The following is a 9,514-nucleotide window of genomic DNA, read 5'->3' as shown; positions in this document are numbered from 1 at the left end:
TGTGTTTGGATATTCAGTGTTTGCTTTGGTGGGAGAATTGGGCTCTGATGATGCCATGTAGTTTTGGTTTCTGTTGCTTGGGTTCCTGTGCTTGCCTCTTACCTTCAGGTTGTCTCTGGTGTTCCCTTGTTTTGCTATTTCTGACATTGGCTTGACCATCCCATAGGCCTGTGTGTCAGGAGTGCTGTAGACCTGTTTTCCTGTTTTTCTTATAGCCAGTTATGGGAACAGAGTGTTCTGTTCTCAGGTGTGTAGTCATTCCTGTCCACTGGTTTTCAGCTATCCCTGTTAGCGGGAACCAGAAGGGCCTGCCCCTACTTCTCCTAGGTCCCTGTGTGCAGAGGGCCCAGATGGCGCTAGGTGTTTTCCTCTAGAGTCAGAAATGAGAGCAGAGAGTAGTCTCTTCTGGTTTCCCAGGCGTGTCTGCCCCTGTGAAGGTCTAGCTCTTCCTTCCATGGTATTTGGGTGCAGGGAGCTATTTGATGGGGTCCATTCAGATCCAGGCACAGTCTGGACCTCAGGGCTCCTTCAGCTTGACTGCTTCTATCTTCCTGTGTTCAGAGGCACTATAAAGTTTCCTCTTGGGCCAGGGGTGTGGGCAAAGTGGGCAGAAATCGCAGTCTTTCCTGCCCTGCAGTCTCAGGATTCCTCACACTTCTGGGTGATCAGCTCTGTCTCCCATGGTGTCTAGAAACTGGAAGTGTCTGTTTCCAGAGGAATTGCCTTTGTGTGTTCTGAGTCCACCAGGCAGGTCACTTGGAGCAGAAAAGTTGGTCTTACCTCTAGTCTCGGGCCTGAAGTTGCTCCTCAGGGCTAGCTTTCAGCTCTTTGTGAGGGCAACAACCAGTGAAAGCCCCTATTTTACAACCCAAATTTTTGCAATGGAAACTGTTTCTGGGGGACAGCTACAGGGCATGCACACAGTTGTAAACTCTGTATTTCTATCTCAAAAGGTAAACCCCCCATCTTTCCATTTCTCCACTAAAACCAGCAAACCAAGGTCAAGATAAATATGGGTTTCTGGTCTGTAGTCATGCTATCTAATGCCTTCCCTGTATCTGTCTTCTTTAGTTCCCAAATCGATTCCTAAGGACCATAGGGTTTGGATCATCACCTTAAACTCATACCCATAGGGCAAAACATAAGACTCTGGCAAAGGTAGAAGGGTAGGGAACCAAAAGGTCTGGGGGCATGATGAATGGATAAATACTCCCAGAAACAGTCCATTTGGCAAGGACATCCATGGCTTCCACTTTCTTGACTGGGGTATGATGGGCCCATGTTTTAATGGCAGCTACCTTCACAGCCAAAGGAGTGCAGAAAATCACCATGTAGGGTCCCTTCCAAGTTGGTTCTATCTGTTTCCAGGGTTACCTGTTTGACCCATACATTATCTCCAGATTTAAACAAGCAGAAACTGGTGATGGCTTTAGGTGTTGGCTAAGTCTCTCAGATAGTCTGATAAATACCCTTTATGGAGAACTAGAGAGCCTGTATTAACTACGAATGGATGTTAGAGAGAGTTCTGCTAACTGCTGGCCTCTGAGCTCAGAAAGCAGTGGGGGAAATCTTTCAAATGTAATCTCATGGGGACTAAATTCTTCCCTATATGGAGTGCAGCAGCCCCAAGCAAAGGAAGGAGATCTATCCATCCTTTGTTGGACTCTAATGAGAGTCCTCTTAGAGTTTCTTTTAATGTCCTGATAATTTTTTAACCTTCTTATTGCTCTGAGGACTATATGCACAATGATGTTTTTTTCAATCTATGAGTAAACTTTAGTTGTTAATTGTGAAGTTTTTGGCTATGAAAGCTGGGTAATTGTCAGATATCATTGCTGGGGGGGGAGGATAATCAGGGGACCAGTTCTTGGGGGTGCCTTGAAGCTACTACTTGAGCAGGTTTAGTTCAAATGAATGCTTCAACCCACCTGGAATAGGTACGTATAAAAGTTCGCAAGTAAATGTTTACCATCCCCTTGCAGGCAGGATCTTGCTGAAGTCAGTTCCCCTAGAGTTACTGAGGTATTGATCTCATATTTGCACCCCTTCGTGGGAAGGGCTCTTTGTTTTAGATTTATTTGAACAGAAACCTGGCATTATCTTGAACTAGAATGCCTATTTAGGTATAACATACCTTAATCTGAGTAACTCAGAATGTTTTGTCCACCTCAGATGCCTGGTGAAGCTCAATTACCAATGAGTTCTGCCAGTTGTTTCTGGGAGGATGATCTTTGCCTCTGGTGTCCTCCATCAACCTGTGGGGTTGAGCTGTCTAATTCTTCTTTACCAGAATGTCTCAGGCAGCATGTAATCAGGGTATGTCATCAGAATATCAATAGGTCCCATTGGTGTTAGAGCTCTTTGTTGGGAAGCCAGGTCAGCAACCTGGCAGTGGAGGATCATAGTTCACAGGGAAAGACAAATAGCCTCTAGGAAAGGTCAATGTTTCCTAGTAGTGAGATGCACTCTTTATTGATCATTCATTCATTCATACATACATGCATACATACAAACATATATTCAGTGGACAGAGTAGTAAAAATTATAGTGAAGTCCATGTATATGGTGGTAGAGTTTCCTTTCCCCTATCTAAGAGCCTGAGTCAGATCTATCATTTCTGTTCTCTGGGCTGAGGTAACTGGCTTAGGCCTAAATCATTTAGGATAAAGTATCTGGTGTACAGCTGCCAAGCCTGCCATGAGTGTGCAAATATTTGGAATTCAGACCACAAGAATGCTGTCACATTAAAGATCTCCCCTTCCTGGAGCACCCTATGCTGGTAGAGCAGAGGGTTGTTTGTGGCTGAGAGCTCAGGGAATAAGGCAAGGTGTGCAGATGCCACAAAGGAGAAGACCAGCAACTTCAGCTGGGCCCCTGGAGAGTATACTGTTTCGATGTGGCAGAATATGACTCTGGGATGGACACAGGGCTAAGTACAGGCAGCTCTACTCAATTTTTCAAGCCTGAGGTAGGACTATGATAAGAGCATCTGCCAATTCCTTTGATTCTTCTTTCCCTGGACCCAGGCCTGACATACACACCAACCATCTGGGTCCAGATTGATGCTTCAGCGTGTCTTCCAAACTGTCGACCACCAGGGGGCAGCAGCGTTCATTTAGAACAACTGCTGAAAACATCAGAAAGCCCAGGAACCTGATTGATGTAGGGCACAAGCACATTTCAAAAGGAGAAACAATTCACCCCACATCCTCTCCTGCTTGCCAAGCCATGGACTTGGCCTCCCATCCGAAACATGTCCTACTCATAGCCTGGCAGTCACAGGGAGCTATCTCCGAGATCTGTTACCATCTCTTCTCCTAAGTCCACCCCAATCACCAGGGACTACTCAGGATACTTCACTGTCTTTCTCCAAAGTCCCTATGTCACTCTCAGATTTTCTGTGTTCTCTGTAAACAGTTACATACCTATATTTGGGGCTAGGCACACATGCAAAGATGGTGGGTCAGAGATGAAGGAGAGAAAACTGAGGAAGGAAAGATAAAGAGCTTTCTATGTGGTAGATCTGTATGCCCCAAACACCACGGGAAGATCCCAGGATATCAAGCATAAGGTGGGGTTTCTTCAAATTAGCTGTGAGCAGCGCTGCTTAGCTCGGAATGTAGCTAAGGATCCAGTGCGCTGCTGCATGTTACTACTGTGTGCAAAGAGGCCAGGAAGCAATCCCAGGAAATTTCGTCACATCTTTCAGTGTCAGCTGAATTCTCCTGGGCAGTGACAACTGGTTTCATAGGCAGATATGTCTGTCAAATGACTTAGATGTACATGTATCTCCTATGTCTTGAACTCTAATGCACTGTGTGCCTCACAAGCCAGCACTGGTCCACCTGGACCTTGGTTTCCTCAAAGACTCCTAAGTCTGAGGAAACTCACCTGCCTAATCTGCTGGAATCCAAACCCAACCAAGAAAACCACAGGGAAATATTCTGGGCATCTATGAGAGTATTCTGCTTCAGGGAAGCATCATATTGAGAGTACCAAACTATCCTTACCTAAAGTCTATTCCAATGGTGATGCATTTTAAATAGCAATTTCTTCTATAATCTAAAAGACTGGATGTTTTGTCGAGTAATCTACCATTATAATCCAACCTAAGGCATAGCTGTTGTTTTAAAATATGTTCTCTTTTATGATCCTGACTCACAGTGTAATAAATGTGCATTTATGTATGTGTTATGATAATCATTTTTAGAAAATGGCAAATAGAATAAAAGCTGTTTTTAAAAATGAATACCCACCATAAATATTGAATACAACATACAGATACTGTGTGAAAAACAATGGAATTTATAATGTTTTTTAATTTAGATCAGTTGAAGTCAGTGACTTATTCACTGGTAAAACTGTTAAATATTTCATTACAGTATCATTAATTTCTTCCCCATATGTTGCTTTGTGTGTGACTCAATCTAGAGAGAGAGAGAGAGAGAGAGAGAGAGAGAGACAGAGACAGAGACAGAGAGACAGAGACAGAGACAGAGACAGAGACAGAGACAGACATAGACATAGAGAAACATATTTAAGTCAGGCCCAGATCGATGCATTAGAGCCATGGAAACAATGGAAGATATGGAGAGAGAGAAATAAAGAATTCACATCTAGGTTCACCCTGGTTAAATTACACCAGGAAAAAGCATTTACATTTATTTTCCATAATATGAAAGACAGGTTTTTGATGCTCTGAAATTATTCCTACGTTCAAATATTTGCATTTAGGCATACTTGCATGTGGGTATATTTTTGTCTTTTAGGGCATATCACTGTATTATCCAACATTGGGAGAAGGTGGGGCTGTTGGTCATACTTAGGGAAGCACTTTGAAAGCCAGATGTCAGTGCTTGATTATTGAGAAATAGGCCTTGAAAAAGCATACCTTTATCACAAGGATGTAAAGGAATTGTACTATAATCTTGTAAATGGATAACAATAATATGACAGTTTTGAGTGACCAGGGCAGGAGCAGAAACTCCAGGCTGAAGAGCATCAAAGTAATGGGGATGAGCATTGACAGAGAGGAAGATATGTAAACCATTTACCACAATCTCAGGAATACAGGAGATAGACTTATTACAGGGGCTGAAGTGTGGCTCTATATGATCTTCCTGAAGTTGTTCTTAGATTAGCTCTGCCAAACGTTTAAGTCCATGTCCTTAATTGGTCACTAGTGTGCTGAAACAAGGGATCGTTCTATTAAAAAAATAATTGGCTAGAGAAAGAATGTTCTGGGACAGAGATTTCACAACTCCATTGAGACAGGAGCTTCTACCCCAAAGAGAAAAAGGTAAGGGTGAAATATAGGGTTGAAATTGGCAGCTTTGCTTTGAAAACTTACGGGTTTTGTGTACTTTAGTAGTGGGATTACCTTTGCCATGAAACCCTTGACTATTTAAAATTGGAGACTGGGTGGGCCAATTTGCACATCAGCTACTGTGTCTATAATGTCTTTTTTGATAATTTGTTTGATGGAAATTCTAATGTAAAGCTTAAGAAAATTCAACTGAGCCCAGTCTCTCTCTGTGGAATTGGGTAGTTGATTTTGGCAAACAAATCAAGGATATGTGGGAACACCATAGTTGTCAGGAGCCTCTATCACTTCAGCTATGTGTAATTTTATAATGGAGTTACAGATAAGTCTATCATGAAGTTCCTTTAGTAGTAGTAGTAGTAATCAAATTGTACAATTCTAGGGTTAGGGATGTAGGTGGGTGGCATGGTACTTATTTCACAGGATGCAGAGTCTGCTACTTGAGCAACATGCCCTTCTGCTGAGTCAACCCTAGGATCATAGAACTGGGATATTAGAGAAATTTTCATAGTGATGCATTGACACACACTACCTGGTCCCTCTACTGAGCACAATACACTAACCTATTACCTTTCAGACTCAATGTTGGCTACTCCCGTATCTTGGCCACTTCAGGCTAGATATGGGCGTCTTAGAATAAATCAGGTGGTTCATCCTGGGAGACAAAGGCCCCATTGTGTCCACATGTCCACTGTACTGTGACATTGTACTTATGAGTTGGATATTCTCTCAAGGTACAGGAACCCATTGTATAACTCTCCTTATGGATTCCCATCCCTGGAGGAGAGATCAGAAACTTCAGAAACAATAGAACGGACACTGGATCCAGGGGCTGAACTCAGGTCCTCTCACTGTGCAGTGGAAAAACGACCACTAGGACATTGGTACAGGATCCTCAGCTATCACCTTGACTCCTCAAAGGCAGAGTGATGCCCAGGGTGGCCAGGCCTGCCTAGCCTGTGCTAGCACGATGGATCCATACCACACCCAAACTGCTGGAGACGTAGAGCATAAAAAGGTGGGTCACTGTCATGGGGGACACAAGCCCCTACCTCAACTGGTTACTAGGTTCCCAAATGGCTTCAAACCTGGATAGGGGAAAATTTATTTCATATTCTGCTGGGAAGGGGAAAATGGTGTGGTTATATTATAACCCCAACGAAAGAAATGATAATAATGATAATGATGATGATGATGATGATGATGACGATGATAATAATAATAATAATAATAATAATAATAATAATGATATTTGCTAACCAATCTGTGTGTTCTTCACTGCACCAGGTATTACTTCTACTCTCAGCATTCTATAGTTGCCTGTTGTCTCTTGTGTAGGGCTAAGGCCTTATGGGCTGTCTCTGTTCAGTTAACCATATATTTTGCCCTTGTTCATCTCATGTTTAAAGTATCATACTGGTGAGCCCTGATCAGTGTAGAGAGAACAAGGAGGAATATATGGGAGGGTCTGGAAGATGAAAAGAGAAGGGAGAAAGAATATAATTATATCACAGTCTCAAAAATTGAAAGATATACCCTTCCTCTGGCTGGACTGCCTGGTTAAGCCTCAGTAAAAGAGGATGTGCTTAGTTCTTCTGGTACTAGCTAGCCCAGCTCAAGGCAGGGTGGGGGTGGGGTTGGGGGTAGGAGTGGGGGTTCCCTTCTCTGAGAAGAAAATGGATATTGGAAGAGGAATTTGTAAGAGTGTGACTGGGAGGAGAGGAGGGCTGTGATCTGCATGTAAAGTAAATAAATAAAATATATAAATAAGTAAAAAGTAACCTTTGAACTGGGTGGCGATAGCACATGACTTTAATCCTAGCACTCTGGAGACAGAGAGAGTGGGATCTCTGAGTTCCAGACCAGCCTGGACTACAAAGTGAGTTCCAGGATAGTCAAGGCTATACAGGGGAACCCTGTCTCAAAAACAACAAAAAGAAAACAACTCCAAAACAAAAACAAAAACAAACAAATAATAAAGCTTTAGTCTCCCTAAAGCTATAGTCTGACTGTGGTGTGGGGTCCCTAACATGGTTGCTTTGTCTGACTTCAGTGGGAAAGTGTCTGCTTTTTCCTAGATGGCTTCAGACAGACTGGATATGCTGAACATATAAAGGCGCTTCTCTTATCTCAAGCAAGGCCTGAAGCTGAGATGTGACAAGGTGGAGTGGACCTCTTGATGGTTTAATTACAGCAAAAGGGAAGGACCTTACAGTAATGACAGCACAGTGGCTATCATTGAGCAAGTTAAAGGGGAGCTGGTACCAACAGACAGCATCAACAATAGTTCACCCAGGTGGAAGGAGCCCTGCGAGAAATGGACTTTGGTGCTCCCAGGGCCCCGGGGACTTGGAGGCATAGCTAAATTTAGCATATAGAAGTATATATGCTAAAATGTATAGAATTCTATATTATCATATAGAATTATATATCCTAATATACAGTAGGGCCTGTTGCCAGGTCCAGCATGGCTTCATAAGGGGAGGTGTGACATAGTTCCTGCCCCTGGAGCATTGCCAGGTTATTGATCCCATGATCCCATGTGTTAATGGTTGCTGTTGCCCTAAAGCTGGTCTGTTGTCTTTTCTATTTTACTTTCAATCTGTCTTTCTTGGGAGCATACTATCTCCATCACTCAGAAGTAAGCATGCCATAATAAATGAAACACATAGTTTTCAGGAATAATGAATGAATGGAGATGGTCTTGAGGCTATGGAGGAGGAGGAACAGGCCATTTGCTTGGCCTTTGGGGCCATGTGAAAGGACCTAAGTAACAAAGCCACAAGGGCCCTGAAGCTTATATGGTCTTTCTTGGAAATGGTTCATTGCCAGACTTGGCCTTTCATTTGGAATCATGAGGAAGCACGTGTACCCTCTAATCGAATGAGTGCTCCATTAATTAGTCAAGGCAATCCTGGGGACATTAAAGATAGTTAAAGAAGTTTCAGAAAGAAATGGAATGAATAGAAAAATAGGAAATTACATATGATTTAGGAGAGCACATGAAGCTATGGAATTGCTAGGATAAGGAAATGAAGATTAGAAAATTAAAAGATGATGTAGAAGCGTATAAAAAGTTAATACTCTGTTTTTCTAGCTGACTGAATAATTGGAGATGATAATGCTTGGAAAGATATTAGAGAGAACTAACCATTTTACTTATATAAATTCAAAACTTTGTAAGAAATCATTTTAATTTTAGTAGTTTGTTATCTTTCTGTTTTTACATGAGAATAGATACTAAAGGCTGCTGTCTGCTGTACCAGGAAACTGGAAGAGCTGTGCCTAAATACCCATAAAGAACTGGCTGTGTAAACCAATTCCTATGCTATCTATGTAATGGAGAACGTAACACTTGGGGTTGAAATGATTTATGGTGTTTCAAATGAACACCTGGCAAATGGTGAGGCTATTTTTTATGCCCTGCAGCAGCATCTTCCATTGGATTCATTGGGCAGGCCCATTATTATTGACCACTGGTACTGAGAAGGCAAAGCTGGGCCTGTCCTTTTGTGGAGAGGGATGGACAAAAAGCAATCCTTAATGTCAATGGTCAGCACATACAGTTGTTTTGGAAGGGTCAACAGTACTTGAAGACTAGGCTGTATTGTATTAGTGGTCTGAAGGTCATATAAAAATCTACATTTGCCTGATGTCTTTATGTTTTAAAGTGAACAATACTTTGTTTTGAATGAAATATAAGTCACTTAATTTAATATTTATAGTGCATAGTTATGTATGACTGTATACAAGGGGAAAACATTAAAAACACCCAATTATGGGAGCACACAAGCATAGAAGACACCTCTTGCCTCTACAGCAAGCTCAGAGAGAGCATAAGAGTGTATCCATAAAGTAACACTATAAATCATGCAAAAAATTGAGTCAAAGCATGACAGATAGGTGACATCAGCGCAAGTTATAATTCCCTGGGTATGAAACCTACAAATGTTCTCTGGGTTCCAAAAAACCTAGATGAGTGGCCTACGTTTAAATTTTGAACAAAAATAAATCTCTAAGAGCAAAGAGCACATATTGTTTCAACCACATAGGTATAAAATATCCAATGCCACAGATGGATGTTACTAAATTACAAAAGAGAACATTGAGAGGTAAGTAAATAGAGAGAGATGTGGTGAGAAGCCCTTTTGTCTCAATCAAGGAATGCAAGGCCTTAGGCACTAGAACAGA

Source organism: Rattus norvegicus, chromosome X, assembly GCF_021556685.1.
Source record: "Rattus norvegicus strain SHRSP/BbbUtx chromosome X, alternate assembly SHRSP_T2T, whole genome shotgun sequence".
Classification (NCBI taxonomy): Eukaryota; Metazoa; Chordata; class Mammalia; order Rodentia; family Muridae; genus Rattus; species Rattus norvegicus.
Note: the sequence above shows the minus strand (reverse complement) of the source record.